Consider the following 14,986-nt stretch of genomic DNA (forward strand, 5'->3'; position numbering starts at 1 on the left):
GGAGTCTATTGTTGCTGGGGTGGATCTATTGTCGTTGGGAGTGTCCATGCTAGATCTATTTTACTGTCTTTCTTGTTATCATTAACAAATTCCATCCAAAATACTTAGCACCACAAAATAATACTTGGGTCTCTATTCTCTAAAAGGGGCGGTATTGGGAGGTGGGTGAGTGGCGGAACCAAGAAACGGTTCTTGGAGGTGGGTAAGGGGCAGAGGCGAAGGGTGACTTAAAAGAGAAGAGTTCCTGAACCTATTCTCTGAGAAAAAAAAGCCCTGGGTAAAAGAACTAATATGGCATACATGCAGTCCCAGGGCATTAAAAGATCCAGAGATCCCAGGTGTCCTGAGCAGCGCTCGGGGATTCACAGTGGCCACAACAATAGATTTTTCCAAATTACCTGTGGGGCCGTATTAAAGCGGCCCGCAGGCCGGACTTTGGACATGCCTGACCTAGAGGTTGACTGTTTTTTTCAACAGAACAAGCTGTCCTGTTGGGGTAGCAGTTAGGGGGTTGAGACAAACCATTTACCACTAACAGGAGTCCTTACAACAATCCAGTGATAGGCTTTTATGTATTGATGTAGCACCCTACAGGGTAGGTGCTAGGTAAAAGTATAGTGGGCCTTGGCTGCCTAACAGCAGGGCCATGATTTCAGCTGGGCTGTCATGTCTCCCAGGTGTGTCTGCATGAGAGGGGAGTCTCCCCACTGGCTCCATGAGAGGGTTCTCATTGGGCAGTGGAGGAAACCCAATCAGAGACACACTCAGGCATGTATCTAGCCCAGAAGGCAGATTCTGGTGCAGAGGATTCTGGGAGTGGGTATAAGTTTGAGGGGAACGCATGATGCAGCGTCTTTGGCAGGAAGCAGAGTCCCAGGATGGAGAGTACGGCTGTCTCTCCTCCTATCAGAAGGATCAGGTGTTCCGTGTGGCTGCCTGGGAATCCAGAGAATGCTGAGTTGAGCTGCAGAGAGGATCCGGTGTGCCGAGGACAAGTGGAGGAAGAGGGGTTCAGTTCCAGGAAAGCCTGCCAAGATCCTGAGTACTGTGAACTGCCCCTAGGGGTCTGCCAAGTGTAGAGGGGACCACTCCAGAATAGGTTCCAGGGATCCAGGAGTCAGCTAGCTGTAAAAGGGGTGCCTAGTCAGAGGACCCTGAAGTGTAAAGGGGGTACCAGTGGTTGGGCCTAAAGAGTCAATGTGCAGTGTGCAGTGTACAGAGTTAAGAGTTTCAGCAGCACAAGCAGTGACAAGGAGCTACCTCAGTCAGTGAAGGGTTGGAGGGAGCTGTTCAGTGACTTTTGAGCTAAATCAAGTGTCAGGAGTCAAGTGTTCTACAGTCCTGGATCTTCTGAGTTAACAAACAAGTTAAAGTCGAAGTTCTAGCACAAGTTCAGTATTCACTGTATCTTTGAGCGCCAGGAGGCGCTAGTCGACATTCAGCTGGCGACAATACAGTGCCAATGGGCATTTTTCTGTACAGTGTACACCTGCACCAGCATCACTTTTAAAATGCACTGCACCTGCAATCTGCAGTGAGTGTTAACTTCACAACACCCAAAACAGGTCGCAAATTTAGTGCATTTATCTGAAGCAGATCACATTGTATAGTAGTTTCAGCCTGTTCAAATGAATGAGCTGAAATCATACTGCACCAGATCACATGTGACTCACACTGGAATGCACAGCATGTTCCTGTGTAATTCATGTTGTCAACTGAATCGGACCTCACATCTAACGCTCCCAGACTGACAATGCTGCTGTCCAAAAGTGCCCCCTCTGCTCCTTCATCCAGAGTGTAGGCAATCTATTACCGGAGGTGTGTTACTGGCCAGATCACCAGGTGAGGAGGAAGAAAAAAAGTTTAAAATAAGAAAATGAATGCAGCCACCACATCTAGTGATTGGTAAGCTGCAATATATTACATTGTTAGTTTTGGGTTTAACCACGTTAAGTCTGCCCTATAGTAGTTTTACTGCTAAAGGGCGGTAGTTGTATGCTGGATCATGTGTATTTATATGTGATCCAACACTTCAGGGTATAGGGGCGCACATGCATGCCGCCAGCGGCTCACTTCTGCTGTGATGGCACCCGCTGATCTATGTTAACAAGGCAAATCATCATTCTGACTGGTGGGAAGGGATGGAGTTTGTGTCCCCGCAAATAATAAATAATAAATTCCATCTCTTCCCCAAATAAAAGCACCTCCCCCACAGTACAGTAATACACAGGCTTTTAACGCCTATTATGTTTAACCCCTTCCCAGCCAGTATCATTAGTACAGTGACAGTGCATATGTTTAGCACTGCTTACTATATTAGTGTCAGTTAGTGTCAGAATGTACACCACAATATCACAGTCCCGTTATAAGTCACTGAACGCTGCAATTACTAGTAAGAAATATCCCATAGTTTGTCGACGCTATAACTTTTGTGCAAACCAATCAAAATACACTTATTTCGATTTTTTACCACAAATATGTAGCAGAATACGTATTGGCCTAAATTGATGAAGAAATTCGATTTTTTCAATTTTTTTTGATGGATATGTTTTATAGCAAAAAGTAAAAAATATTGTGTTTTTTTTTTTTTTTTCAAAATTTTCTAAATTCTTTTGTTTATAGCACAAAAAATAAAAATTGCAGAGGTGATAAACAGCACCAAAAGAAAGCTCTGTTTATGAGGGAAAAAAGAGGACATCAATTTTATTTGGATACAGTGTCACACAACCGTGCAATTGTCAATTAAACGCAAAAATGGCCTAATCATGAAGGGGAGTAAAACTTCAGGAGGTCAAGTGGTTTATATGGCTTTAGGATTAGCCCTGAATTCTTTTACATAGGAAAAAAAAGAGGGGGTGAATCACAGAGGGGAGACACAGACAGCAATACAAACATGATGGGGGTTCTAATCCTTGTTCTGTATATATTCAAAACTCAAACAAAGTCTCTAATTTAACCCTTGCGATGCAGAAAGGGGGGCACGGCAAAGGTTTGTCTTCTTCGATGACATGGTTGGGCTTTGGAGGTCTCCTGTGGGGTAGGAAGGTAGAGAAAGTGGGTGTGGGGTAGGAAGGTGGATGTATGGTAGGAAGGTGGATGTATGGTAGGAAGGTGGGTGTGGGGTAGGAAGGTGGATGTATGGTAGGAAGGTGGATGTGGGGTAGGAAGGTGGATGTATGGTAGGAAGGTGGATGTATGGTAGGAAGGTGGGTGTGGGGTAGGAAGGTGGATGTGGGGTAGGAAGGTGGATGTATGGTAGGAAGGTGGATGCATGGTAGGAAGGTGGGTGTGGGGTAGGAAGGTGGGTGTGGGGTAGGAAGGTGGATGTATGGTAGGAAGGTGGATGTATGGTAGGAAGGTGGATGTGGGGTAGGAAGGTGGATGTATGGTAGGAAGGTGGATGTATGGTAGGAAGGTGGGTGTGGGGTAGGAAGGTGGATGTATGGTAGGAAGGTGGATGTGGGGTAGGAAGGTGGATGTATGGTAGGAAGGTGGATGTATGGTAGGAAGGTGGGTGTGGGGTAGGAAGGTGGGTGTGGGGTAGGAAGGTGGATGTATGGTAGGAAGGTGGATGTATGGTAGGAAGGTGGATGTGGGGTAGGAAGGTGGATGTATGGTAGGAAGGTGGATGTATGGTAGGAAGGTGGATGTGGGGTAGGAAGGTGGATGTATGGTAGGAAGGTGGATGTATGGTAGGAAGGTGGATGTGGGGTAGGAAGGTGGATTTGGGGTAGGAAGGTGGATGTATGGTAGGAAGGTGGATGTGGGGTAGGAAGGTGGATGTGGGGTAGGAAGGTGGATGTGGGGTAGGAAGGTGGATGTGGGGTAGGAAGGTGGATGTATGGTAGGAAGGTGGATGTGGGGTAGGAAGGTGGATGTGGGGTAGGAAGGTGGATGTATGGTAGGAAGGTGGATTTATGGTAGGAAGGTGGATGTGGGGTAGGAAGGTGGATGTGGGGTAGGAAGGTGGATGTATGGTAGGAAGGTGGATGTATGGTAGGAAGGTGGATGTGGGGTAGGAAGGTGGATGTGGGGTAGGAAGGTGGATGTGGGGTAGGAAGGTGGATGTATGGTAGGAAGGTGGATGTATGGTAGGAAGGTGGATGTATGGTAGGAAGGTGGATGTGGGGTAGGAAGATGGATTTGGGGTAGGAAGGTGGATGTATGGTAGGAAGGTGGATGTATGGTAGGAAGGTGGATGTGGGGTAGGAAGGTGGATGTAGGGTAGGAAGGTGGATGTATGGTAGGAAGGTGGATGTGGGGTAGGAAGGTGGATGTAGGGTAGGAAGGTGGGTGTGGGGTAGGAAGGTGGATGTGGGGTAGGAAGGTGGATGTGGGGTAGGAAGGTGGATGTGTGGTAGGAAGGTGGATGTATGGTAGGAAGGTGGATGTGTGGTAGGAAGGTGGATGTATGGTAGGAAGGTGGATGTGGGGTAGGAAGGTGGATGTAGGGTAGGAAGGTGGATGTATGGTAGGAAGGTGGATGTATGGTAGGAAGGTGGATGTATGGTAGGAAGGTGGATGTATGGTAGGAAGGTGGATGTGGGGTAGGAAGGTGGATGTATGGTAGGAAGGTGGATGTATGGTAGGAAGGTGGATGTATGGTAGGAAGGTGGATGTATGGTAGGAAGGTGGATGTGGGGTAGGAAGGTGGATGTGGGGTAGGAAGGTGGATGTATGGTAGGAAGGTGGATGTATGGTAGGAAGGTGGATGTATGGTAGGAAGGTGGATGTGGGGTAGGAAGGTGGATGTGGGGTAGGAAGGTGGATGTATGGTAGGAAGGTGGATGTGGGGTAGGAAGGTGGATGTGGGGTAGGAAGGTGGATGTATGGTAGGAAGGTGGATGTATGGTAGGAAGGTGGATGTATGGTAGGAAGGTGGATGTATGGTAGGAAGGTGGATGTGGGGTAGGAAGGTGGATTTGGGGTAGGAAGGTGGATGTGGGGTAGGAAGGTGGATGTGGGGTAGGAAGGTGGATGTATGGTAGGAAGGTGGATGTGGGGTAGGAAGGTGGGTGTGGGGTAGGAAGGTGGATGTATGGTAGGAAGGTGGATGTGGGGTAGGAAGGTGGATGTATGGTAGGAAGGTGGATGTATGGTAGGAAGGTGGATGTATGGTAGGAAGGTGGATGTATGGTAGGAAGGTGGATGTGGGGTAGGAAGGTGGATGTATGGTAGGAAGGTGGATGTATGGTAGGAAGGTGGATGTTTGGTAGGAAGGCGGATGTATGGTAGGAAGGTGGGTGTGGGGTAGGAAGGTGGATGTGGGGTAGGAAGGCGGATGTTTGGTAGGAAGGTGGATGTATGGTAGGTGGATGTTTGGTAGGAAGGTGGATGTGGGGTAGGAAGGTGGATGTGGGGTAGGAAGGTGGATGTATGGTAGGAAGGTGGATGTATGGTAGGAAGGTGGATGTATGGTAGGAAGGTGGATGTATGGTAGGAAGGTGGATGTGGGGTAGGAAGGTGGATTTGGGGTAGGAAGGTGGATGTGGGGTAGGAAGGTGGATGTGGGGTAGGAAGGTGGATGTATGGTAGGAAGGTGGATGTGGGGTAGGAAGGTGGATGTATGGTAGGAAGGTGGATGTGGGGTAGGAAGGTGGGTGTGGGGTAGGAAGGTGGATGTATGGTAGGAAGGTGGATGTGGGGTAGGAAGGTGGATGTGGGGTAGGAAGGTGGATGTATGGTAGGAAGGTGGATGTGGGGTAGGAAGGTGGATGTATGGTAGGAAGGTGGATGTTTGGTAGGAAGGTGGATGTATGGTAGGTGGATGTATGGTAGGAAGGTGGATGTATGGTAGGAAGGTGGATGTATGGTAGGAAGGTGGATGTATGGTAGGAAGGTGGATGTATGGTAGGAAGGTGGATGTGGGGTAGGAAGGTGGATGTATGGTAGGAAGGTGGATGTATGGTAGGAAGGTGGATGTTTGGTAGGAAGGCGGATGTATGGTAGGAAGGTGGGTGTGGGGTAGGAAGGTGGATGTTTGGTAGGAAGGTGGATGTATGGTAGGTGGATGTTTGGTAGGAAGGTGGATGTGGGGTAGGAAGGTAGGTGTGGGGTAGGTTGTGGGATCAGTAGTATGATTTCCATATAATGATGGATGATGTTTGGTCCCTGAGCTCTGTCCCCGTATAGCGGAGATGAATGATGCGGAGTGTAGTAGAGCAGGCCCCGCCCCCCAGCTGCAGAGCGGAGCGGAGGATCTCTCTCCGGTGATATTAGTACATAGAGTCGTTCCCGGACAGCCGGGCTGTGTCCTCCGCTCCCCCGCTATCTCCCCGCTGGTTGCGGCTCATCCCTGATCTGCAGAGTGCTGTGTGCGGACATCGCTCGCTATGAGTACCTGTAGGAAGAGATGTAAGAGGGAGATCCTGAAGTTTGTGCAGTATCTGGTCCGGCTGGCCACAGGAACCCTACATGCAGGTAAACTTTAATGTGTGGGGGAACAGCCAATCAGCTGTCAGAGATCTGTCACCGCTATAATGATGGGGATGTAAGGTGTAAATTGCACACAATCTGTGTGTGACATGACATTTATATCACAGATAGGTTACTAAGTCTGAAGCAGCTGTATGTGACAACCAATCAGCTTCTAGCTTTCATTTGCAAAGCTTAATTGAACACACTTATGCTAGAAGCTGATTGGTCACAATGCACAGCTCCTGAAATTGTACTTAATCTCCCCCTGTGTGTTGTTTTGTTTTGTAAAATCTGTCATTTATAAACTGTTTGTAAATTTCCTGACAGTTGGCAGTTCAGCGTCTGCCCATGTGATCGCATTGTTTGGTGGTGTTCTGCTTATTTGGGGTTTTATAATTAAAGTGGTATTACCCCCAAAAGCAAACGTTATAATATATTGCAGCTTACCAGTTCTTAGATGTGATGGCTTCATTAGTTGTCTTTTTTTAGGGTTTATTTCCTCTATTTTCACCTCGTGATCCGGCCAGTAAATCTGTTGTTTTTCAACAGAACAAGCTGTCATACAGATGTGGCAGTTGGAGGGTTGAGACAAACCATTTACCACTGACAGGTGCAAAAAATGATCAGCTATTATGTATTTATGTAAAACCTTCTTCCCAAAAGAAACAAAACTGTTGCTGAAACTGCTTAAAAATGTGAGCTGGAATTTGTCTTCAATTTGTTAGTGTATCTAAATCTGCTAGTGCATCTAACACTCCTTTCCCCTAGACTGACAGTGCTGCTGTCTGCGGTGCCTCCTGTGATCCTTCATCCAGAGTAGGGGTACAGGAGATGTGTTACTGGCCAGATCACCAGGTGAAAACAGAGGGGAAAATGCCTAAAAAAGAATGCAGCCACCACATCTAATGATTGGCAAGCTGCAATATATTACATTTTGGGTTTATTACTGCTTTAGGGATTCGTTCATACTTGCACCTGGGTGAGGGGGAGTAAAAACTCATGGTTGAGCTGCGTTTTTTACCACCCCCCGACTGCTCTTCCTAAAGGAAGGCCCCAAATGCTTTGAGTTTATTATCTGATCGATGTGCAGTTTGATCAAAATGATTGATTTAGAAACCGATCAATAAGCCATCACTTTCTCTTCTAATTGACTTAGACTTGGTTTAGAGCAAATTCCATCAAACTGAGTTGATCAGCCGGGGTGGAAAATCCTTGCTGGATTTGCACGGATTGGATGTGCTGAGATACATTGTTCATGAATGTGTTATAGTCGATCAGATGATGAGATTGCATGCTGGAAACAGAGATCCATCGATAAGTTTAGATTGTAAGTTACGGTTCTATTCTAACTATTGATCAAAATCCACTTTCCTATATGCGGCATATCAATCAAACGGGTTGTTGAGCAAAGATTGACTATTACTATAGGGGGAAACCGATCAGAAAAGAAATTGATCATTTATGAAAGCGTGTATGGGCACTATATCAGAAAAGAAATTGATTATTTATGAAAGCATGTATGGGAACTATATCGGGAAATAAATTGATCATTTATGAAAGCGTGTATGGGCACTATATCGGAAAAGATATTGATCATTTATGAAAGCGTGTATGGGCACTATATCAGAAAATAAATTGATTATTTATGAAAGCATGTATGGGAACTATATCGGGAAATAAATTGATCATTTATGAAAGCGTGTATGGGCACTATATCGGAAAAGATATTGATCATTTATGAAAGCGTGTATGGACACTATATCGGAAAAGAAATTGATCATTTATGAAAGCGTGTATGGGCACTATATCGGAAAATAAATTGATCATTTATGAAAGCGTGTATGGGCACTATATCAGAAAAGAAATTGATCATTTATAAAAGCATATATATATATTAAAAGTGTAGCGCTAATCTGAAATATGCAAGTCCATAAATCCCGCCCACATATGTATACAATCAGCACTCCTCCAAGATGTCAGGAACGATTGTCTCCAAATGTGCCCCGGTAAAACAAGACAAGGATATGCCCATAGCGTAATATGCACAAATAATTTTAATACCACACAAATGAATAAAAGGCAGCTCACAAGATAGTGGATATAGTGGAGCGGAGTGGAAATTCCCCTTGCATCGCGGTTCGCGTCTGTATCCTGCCAACAAAATGGCCGCAGCGTCTCCTCGTGTGGGCTAGCGTCACCGTAGGCTCCTCCCGACACATTTCGTCATAGGCTGACATCGTCAGGGGGACTGTCATAGGCTGACGTCAGCCTATGAGGAAACGCGTTGGGAGGAGCCTATGGTGACGCTAGCCCACACGAGGAGACGCTGCGGCCATTTTGTTGGCGGGATATGGACGCGAACCGCGATGCAAGGGGAATTTCCACTCCGCTCTACTATATCCACTATCTTGTGAGCTGCCTTTTATTCATTTGTGTGGTATTAAAATTATTTGTGCATATTACGCTATGGGCATATCCTTGTCTTGTTTTACCGGGGCACATTTGGAGACAATCGTTCCTGACATCTTGGAGGAGTGCTGATTGTATACATATGTGAATGCTGAACATGGCCTTTGTAATGAGGGTCCATGTTATCCGGTAAGAGGCAGTGTGTTTCTCAACTTGGTGGTGGTCTTGGAGTTTTCAACCTGTATACACATCTTTGTGGAGTTGATATTAACACCTTGTGGACTTTCCTTGTTCATGGACTTGCATATTTCAGATTAGCGCTACACTTTTAATATATACATGCTTACTGATCTGTTTTTACAATTTGGATCTGTGGTAGCTGCTTTTCGCCTATTTTTTATTTATCTTTATATTTTAACCTAAGCGCAGCAAAATTTTTATATATATTTATAAAAGCATGTATGGGCACTATATCAGAAAGAAATTGATCATTTATGAAAGCGTGTATGGGCATTATAAGCCGCAAAAGCAGCCAGACAGGGCTTGCATCATTGCGCAGCATGTCATGTTCTCTGAATGGGGCCGAGCCACTATCACATGCAATGCACATGTTTGCAGTGTGCTGGTGCAGGCTGTAAGGGGTTGACACAGGCAGGAAGGAGGTGACAGCACCACCTGTCAACACCCTCTGAAATTTAATCCAATGCTGATCGCTCTTCAGAGGGTAAAGCATGTGTAAACAAGACCATAGAGCATACTTTTAAACATTGAGGTACCCCTGAAAATAACTTTCTGATTTTAGGAAACCCCTGCTAAAAATTGTTATATCTATAGTTCACGCACATTGGTGAGATGATCACTGAGAAGAATACTCCTTACACTTGGTTGGAGTCATTGGGAAGAATTCCCTAATTAAGCTCACCGCACACATTACAATCTGATTGTACAATCCCTGTTAGATCTACCATCAACCATATAGTGCAATGGTCCGAGTGATTGGATACATATTAATTGTATAGTTACATGATTTATAAGGCTGAAAAAAGACACCCCCCCCCCGGCCTCCAGTGCCTCTCTCTCCACAGCTTCCAGTGCCTCTCTCCCCCCTGCCTTCAGTGACTCTCTCCCCACAGCCTCTAGCGCCTCTCTCCCCCAGCCTCCAGCGCCTCTCTTCCCCCCCCAGCCTCCAGCGCTTCTCTCCCCCCCCCAGCCTCCAGCGCCTCTCTTCCCCCCCCCCAGCCTCAAGCGCTTCTCTCCCCCCCCAGCCTCCAGTGTCTCTCTCCCCCCAGCCTCCAGCGCCTCTCTCCCCCAGCCTCCAGCGCCTCTCTTCCCCCCCCCCAGCCTCCAGCGCTTCTCTCCCCCCCCAGCCTCCAGTGCCTCTCTCCCCCCCAGCCTCAAGCGCCTCTATCTGCCTCCGGCTTCTGGCCTCCAGTGCCTCTCTCCCCCCCAGCCTCCAGTGCCTTTCTCCCCCCAGCCTCCAGTGCCTCTCTCCCCCAGCCTCCAGTGCTTCTCTCCCCCTAGCCTCCAGTGCTTCTCTCCCCCCAGCCTCTAGTGCCTCTCTTCCCCTCAGCCTTCAGTGCCTCTCTCCCCTCAGCCTCCAGTGCCTCTCTCCCTCCTGCCTCCAGTGCCTCTCTCCCCCTGGCCTCCAGTGCCTCTCTCCCCACAGCTTCCAGTGCCTCTCTCCCCACAGCTTCTTGCGCCTCTCTCCCCCCCAGCATCCAGCGCCTCTCTCCCCTCAACCTCCAGCACCTCTCCCCCCCCAGCCTCCAGCCTCCAGTGCCTCTCTCCCCCAGCATCCAGTGCCTCTCTCCCCCCAGCCTCCAGCGCCTCTCTTCCCCCCCAGCCTCCAGCCTCTGGCCTCCAGTGCCTCTCCCCCCCAGCCTCCAGTGCCTCTCTCCCCCCAGCCTCCAGTGCCTTTCTCCCCCCAGCCTCCAGTGCCTCTCTCCCCCAGCCTCCAGCACCTCTCTCACCCCCAGCCTTCAGTGCTTTTCTCCCCCCCCCCAGCCTCCAGTGCTTCTCTCCCCCCAGCCTCCAGTGCCTCTCTCCCCCCAGCCTCCAGTGCCTCTCTCCCCCCAGCCTCCAGTGCCTCTCTCCCCCCAGCCTCCAGTGCCTTTCTCCCCCCAGCCTCCAGCGCCTCTCTCACCCCCAGCCTCCAGCGCCTCTCTCACCCCCCAGCCTCCAGCGCTTCTCTCCCCCCAGCCTCCAGTGCCTCTCTCCCCCCAGCCTCCAGTTCCTCTCTCCCTCCAGCCTCCAGTGCCTCTCTCCCCCCAGCCTCCAGTGCCTCTCTCTCTCCAGCCTCCAGTGCCTCTCTCCCCCCAGCCTCCAGTGCCTCTCTCCCCCCAGCCTCCAGTGCCTTTCTCCCCCAGCCTCCAGCGCCTCTCTCACCCCCAGCCTCCAGCGCCTCTCTCACCCCCCAGCCTCCAGCGCTTCTCTCCCCCCAGCCTCCAGTGCCTCTCTCCCCCCAGCCTCCAGTTCCTCTCTCCCTCCAGCCTCCAGTGCCTTTCTCCCTGCCAGCCTCCAGTGGCTCAAGCCATCCACTGGACCCCCCCTCCCCAATCCCCGCTGTACCAGATCACCGGTCCTCCACTGTCAGAAAAGCCGCTCCACCGGTCCGGGTATGTGAAATCCCCCACCGGCTTTCTCTCCTCTCCTGACAGTATGGGCTATAAGGCTTCTGATTGGTCAGCGCTGTCCAAATGATGGTGCTGACCAGTTAGAATCTCTGTAGTCTGTACTATCAGCACAAGACGGAAATGGCTTAAACTGATGGAGGCTAGGGGGAGAAAGCTGCTGGGGGGGAACAAAGCCATGGGAGAGGCAAGAGAAGTCGCAGATGTCCACAGTTGGATGGGAGCTGGAGCCGGTGGAACCCGTCATGCAGGGATGTTTCCCACACCGCTCCTGTGTAAACCTCATTATGACAAGCCTGGGTTCACACAGGAGTGGTGCGGGAAACCACATGCAATTTGGATTATTCAAGTTGCATGCAATTCTTTGCAGTGCCATTTGTGCCCATTCATTTTGTATGGCTAGAAATTGCACCTCAAAGTATCAGTATCGGGAGCATTTTCACCAGTACAAGCATTCCTAATTCTAATCATAATATCCCCTCTAAGGCTAGGTTCACATTTGTGCATTGCGGGAAACGTGTGCAAAATTTAGTGCTTCTCTGCAATGCACAGAAATGCGCGGACACGTGTTGGTGCAATTGATTCTTAATGGCACCCCATGCATGGGCAAACTCATTCATTTTTGTGTGCACCAAACTGGCTATGGCACCATGTGCTTCAGTGCGGTACAGATTCTCAAAATGGAAAGGGACTTCTTCTGAGTGTGTCTTGTGTGTAAGGCAGCCCATTGAAATGGACAGGTTGCTCTACAAAAGTGACTCACCAAAACGCGTTGACACGCAGAACCGCGAACCAATGGTGTGAACCAGCCTTACATGTCTTTTCTCAATCTATGTTACCAATCCCCATAGAGGAGGTCCTCCATCCCGCTTATTAATTTTATTGTTCTTCACTCTCATTCATAAATGTCCTTTCTAAGGACTGTTGACGAAAACTAGTTGAAGGAGGTGCTTAGATTGTATAGCTTGGTAACTCTACAGTTGATTTTACGTTCAATTTGCAATGTATATGGTGACGCTTAGGGCTCTTTTTCACTTGCTTTAACTTTAACACACAATAAAGCACATACTACTTCAACATGCTTTTTTGATGTGCTTTGATGCTTCTGTGATGCTTTTTTGAATCTATAATGAAGCTTGGCAAATGCTCTGTGTGTGTGTTAATTTTCAATTTGTTTTAATGGGGCCTAGTGGAACCCCAGCTCGGTAGTATCTCTACTCAGCAGATCCCTAGCTCATTAGTACCCCATTCAACAGATCCCCAGCTCAATAGCACCCCTGTTCAGCAGAACTCTGACTTATTAGTACCCTCGTTCAGCACAACCCTTGCTCAGTAGTACCCCCAGCTCCGGGAGGTTTGCTGATCCTCCTCTCTCTCTCTGATCCCCGCTCACCTCCCTCTATTTTGCTTCCACGCTGCACATGTGACAGTTGCTACTTTCTCCTGCTCTGGTTCCTCAGCTTGCTGATCCTGTGCCGCTCAGTCCTCTCTTTCCAGTCTCTGCTCACCTCCTGCTATATTGCTCCCATGCTGCTCACCACGTATGACATCTGCTAGTTTCTCCTGCTGTGGTCCCTCAGTTCTGCTGATCCTCTGCCACTCAGTCCTCTCGCTCCAGTCCCCGCTCACCTCCTGCTATATTGCTCTTAAGCTGCTCACCACATGTGAAGTCTGCTAGTTTCTCCTGTCCTGATCCCTCAGCTCTGCTGATCCTATGTCGCTCAGTCCTCTCTCCCCAGTCCCCACTCACCTCCCCTTATATTGCTCCCATGCTGCTCACCAAGTGTGACATCTACTAGTTTCTCTTGCTGCGGTCCCTCAGCTCTGCTGATCCTCTTTCTCTCTAGTCGCCACTCACCTTCCAATGTTGCCCACCATGTGTGCCGTCTCCTAATTGCTCCACTCTGGTCTGGACCCCGCTCACCTTCCTACTGCTCCATGCTGTACACCAGATGTGATGTCTATGCCAGACCCTCCCTGAATTTATACACATGAGCCGCAGGTGACTGCTAATGACATCTTTCCGGTTTGCTTGTTGGTTTACCAGTGCATCCTGGGATATCTCAAACCTGTAATACCTGCAAAACAAAGAAAACCTGCTGTAACGCTGAATAAAAGCCCCCCAAAAACTTCAGGTGCTGTTAGCGAGCTTTGTCATAGACTTCTATGGAGGCTTCGGAGAAGCTTTGAAGCACCAAGAAAGATACATGGGGTATATTTTTTTAAGTTAAGCAAAGCAAACCGTGAACAGGACTGTAAGGTAACCATTTTATTTAGTGATAGGTGCTTTGATTGGAATTCAGAGTGCTTTAAAAAAGCGTGTCCATTGCCACATTTTGAAGCGAGTGTAATGAAGCCCTTAGATATGTGATTACAAGACAGAGATTTCTCCAGGAACCACCAGCAACATCTGGAGGAAACCGCAGTTGGGAAAGATTGTCAAATCGTCTATGGAAATAGGAATGAGTCTATGGAAATAGGAATGAGTCTATGGAAATAGGAATGAGTCTATGGAAATAGGAATGACGGCTATAGAGTGTTGTGTTATAAAATATTATCTTTGGCAGTGTTTAGGTGTTTTATTTTTAAATCAGTGTTTTGCTTGATTGTGTTGTTTTTTAGGTTTTATGTTTTGTAAAAAGAGTTTGAAGAATATCTTGTAACCTGCTGCTTGTCTCAGAATAATGCCGGATAAAGTAAGGTCATAGGGAAGCCTCTACTATGTGTTCTGTCTATGCGAGGAGTGCACGTTACATCATGACTTAGGGCTATACATGTGAAATATAAGAAGATGAGCATCTGTTCCCATAGTGAGAGATTCCCGTATTATAAGCACACCTCCCATGGAACCTGTACTGAGGGAGACACAGGGGCTGACAATCACCTCCTTCTAAGAATATTAGCTGCCAGGCAGGTTCTGCTTTCAGCATTTTCTAGGTCACTGACATGGATCAACCACACAGATAACAGGCGTATTTCATGTATGCTGGACGTTTATGATGCTGCTCCTAGGGGCGTCTGGCGTTTTATTTATTTTTTCTGCATCATGTTAACCACTTCTGGACCGGAAGATTTTCCCCCTTAATGACCAGGCCATTTTTTTTGCGATTCGGCACTGCGTTACTTTAACGGACAATCACACGCTCGTGAGACGCTGTACCGAAATAAAATTGTTATTTTTTTTTTCCTGCAAATAGAGCTTTCTTTTGGTGGTATTTGATCACCTGGGTGATTTTTATTTTGTGCTTTAAAAAAAAAAAAAAGCGACAATTCTGATAAAAAAAAAAAAAAAAAAAACAATATTTTTCACTTTCTGCTATAAAAAAAAAAAAATCAAAATCAAATTTTTTTCATCATTTTAGGCCAATTTGTATTCTGCTACATATTTTTGGTAAAAAAAAAATCCCAATAAGCGTAGTTTGATTGGTTTGCGCAAAAGTTATCGAGTCTACAAACTAGGGGAAAGATTTATGTTATTTTTCTTTTATTTATTTTTTTACTAGTAATGACAGGGCCATTTTTTGCGATTC

General features: G+C 47.6%; 1 protein-coding gene across 1 annotated transcript in view; it reads left to right on the forward strand.

Annotated features, from left to right (window-relative positions):
- The first annotated feature begins 6,333 nt into the window (after positions 1-6,333).
- The window catches only part of KCNIP4 (potassium voltage-gated channel interacting protein 4), an 888,341-nt gene continuing 879,688 nt past the window's right edge, over positions 6,334-14,986 (forward strand). Inside the window, exon 1 of the mRNA XM_082269017.1 lies at positions 6,334-6,420. The gene's annotated coding sequence lies outside the window, so the exon portion shown is untranslated. The remainder of the gene's footprint in view (positions 6,421-14,986) is intronic.

This window comes from Pelophylax lessonae (assembly GCF_965119305.1).
Source record: "Pelophylax lessonae genome assembly, chromosome: 1".
Taxonomy (NCBI): domain Eukaryota; kingdom Metazoa; phylum Chordata; class Amphibia; order Anura; family Ranidae; genus Pelophylax; species Pelophylax lessonae.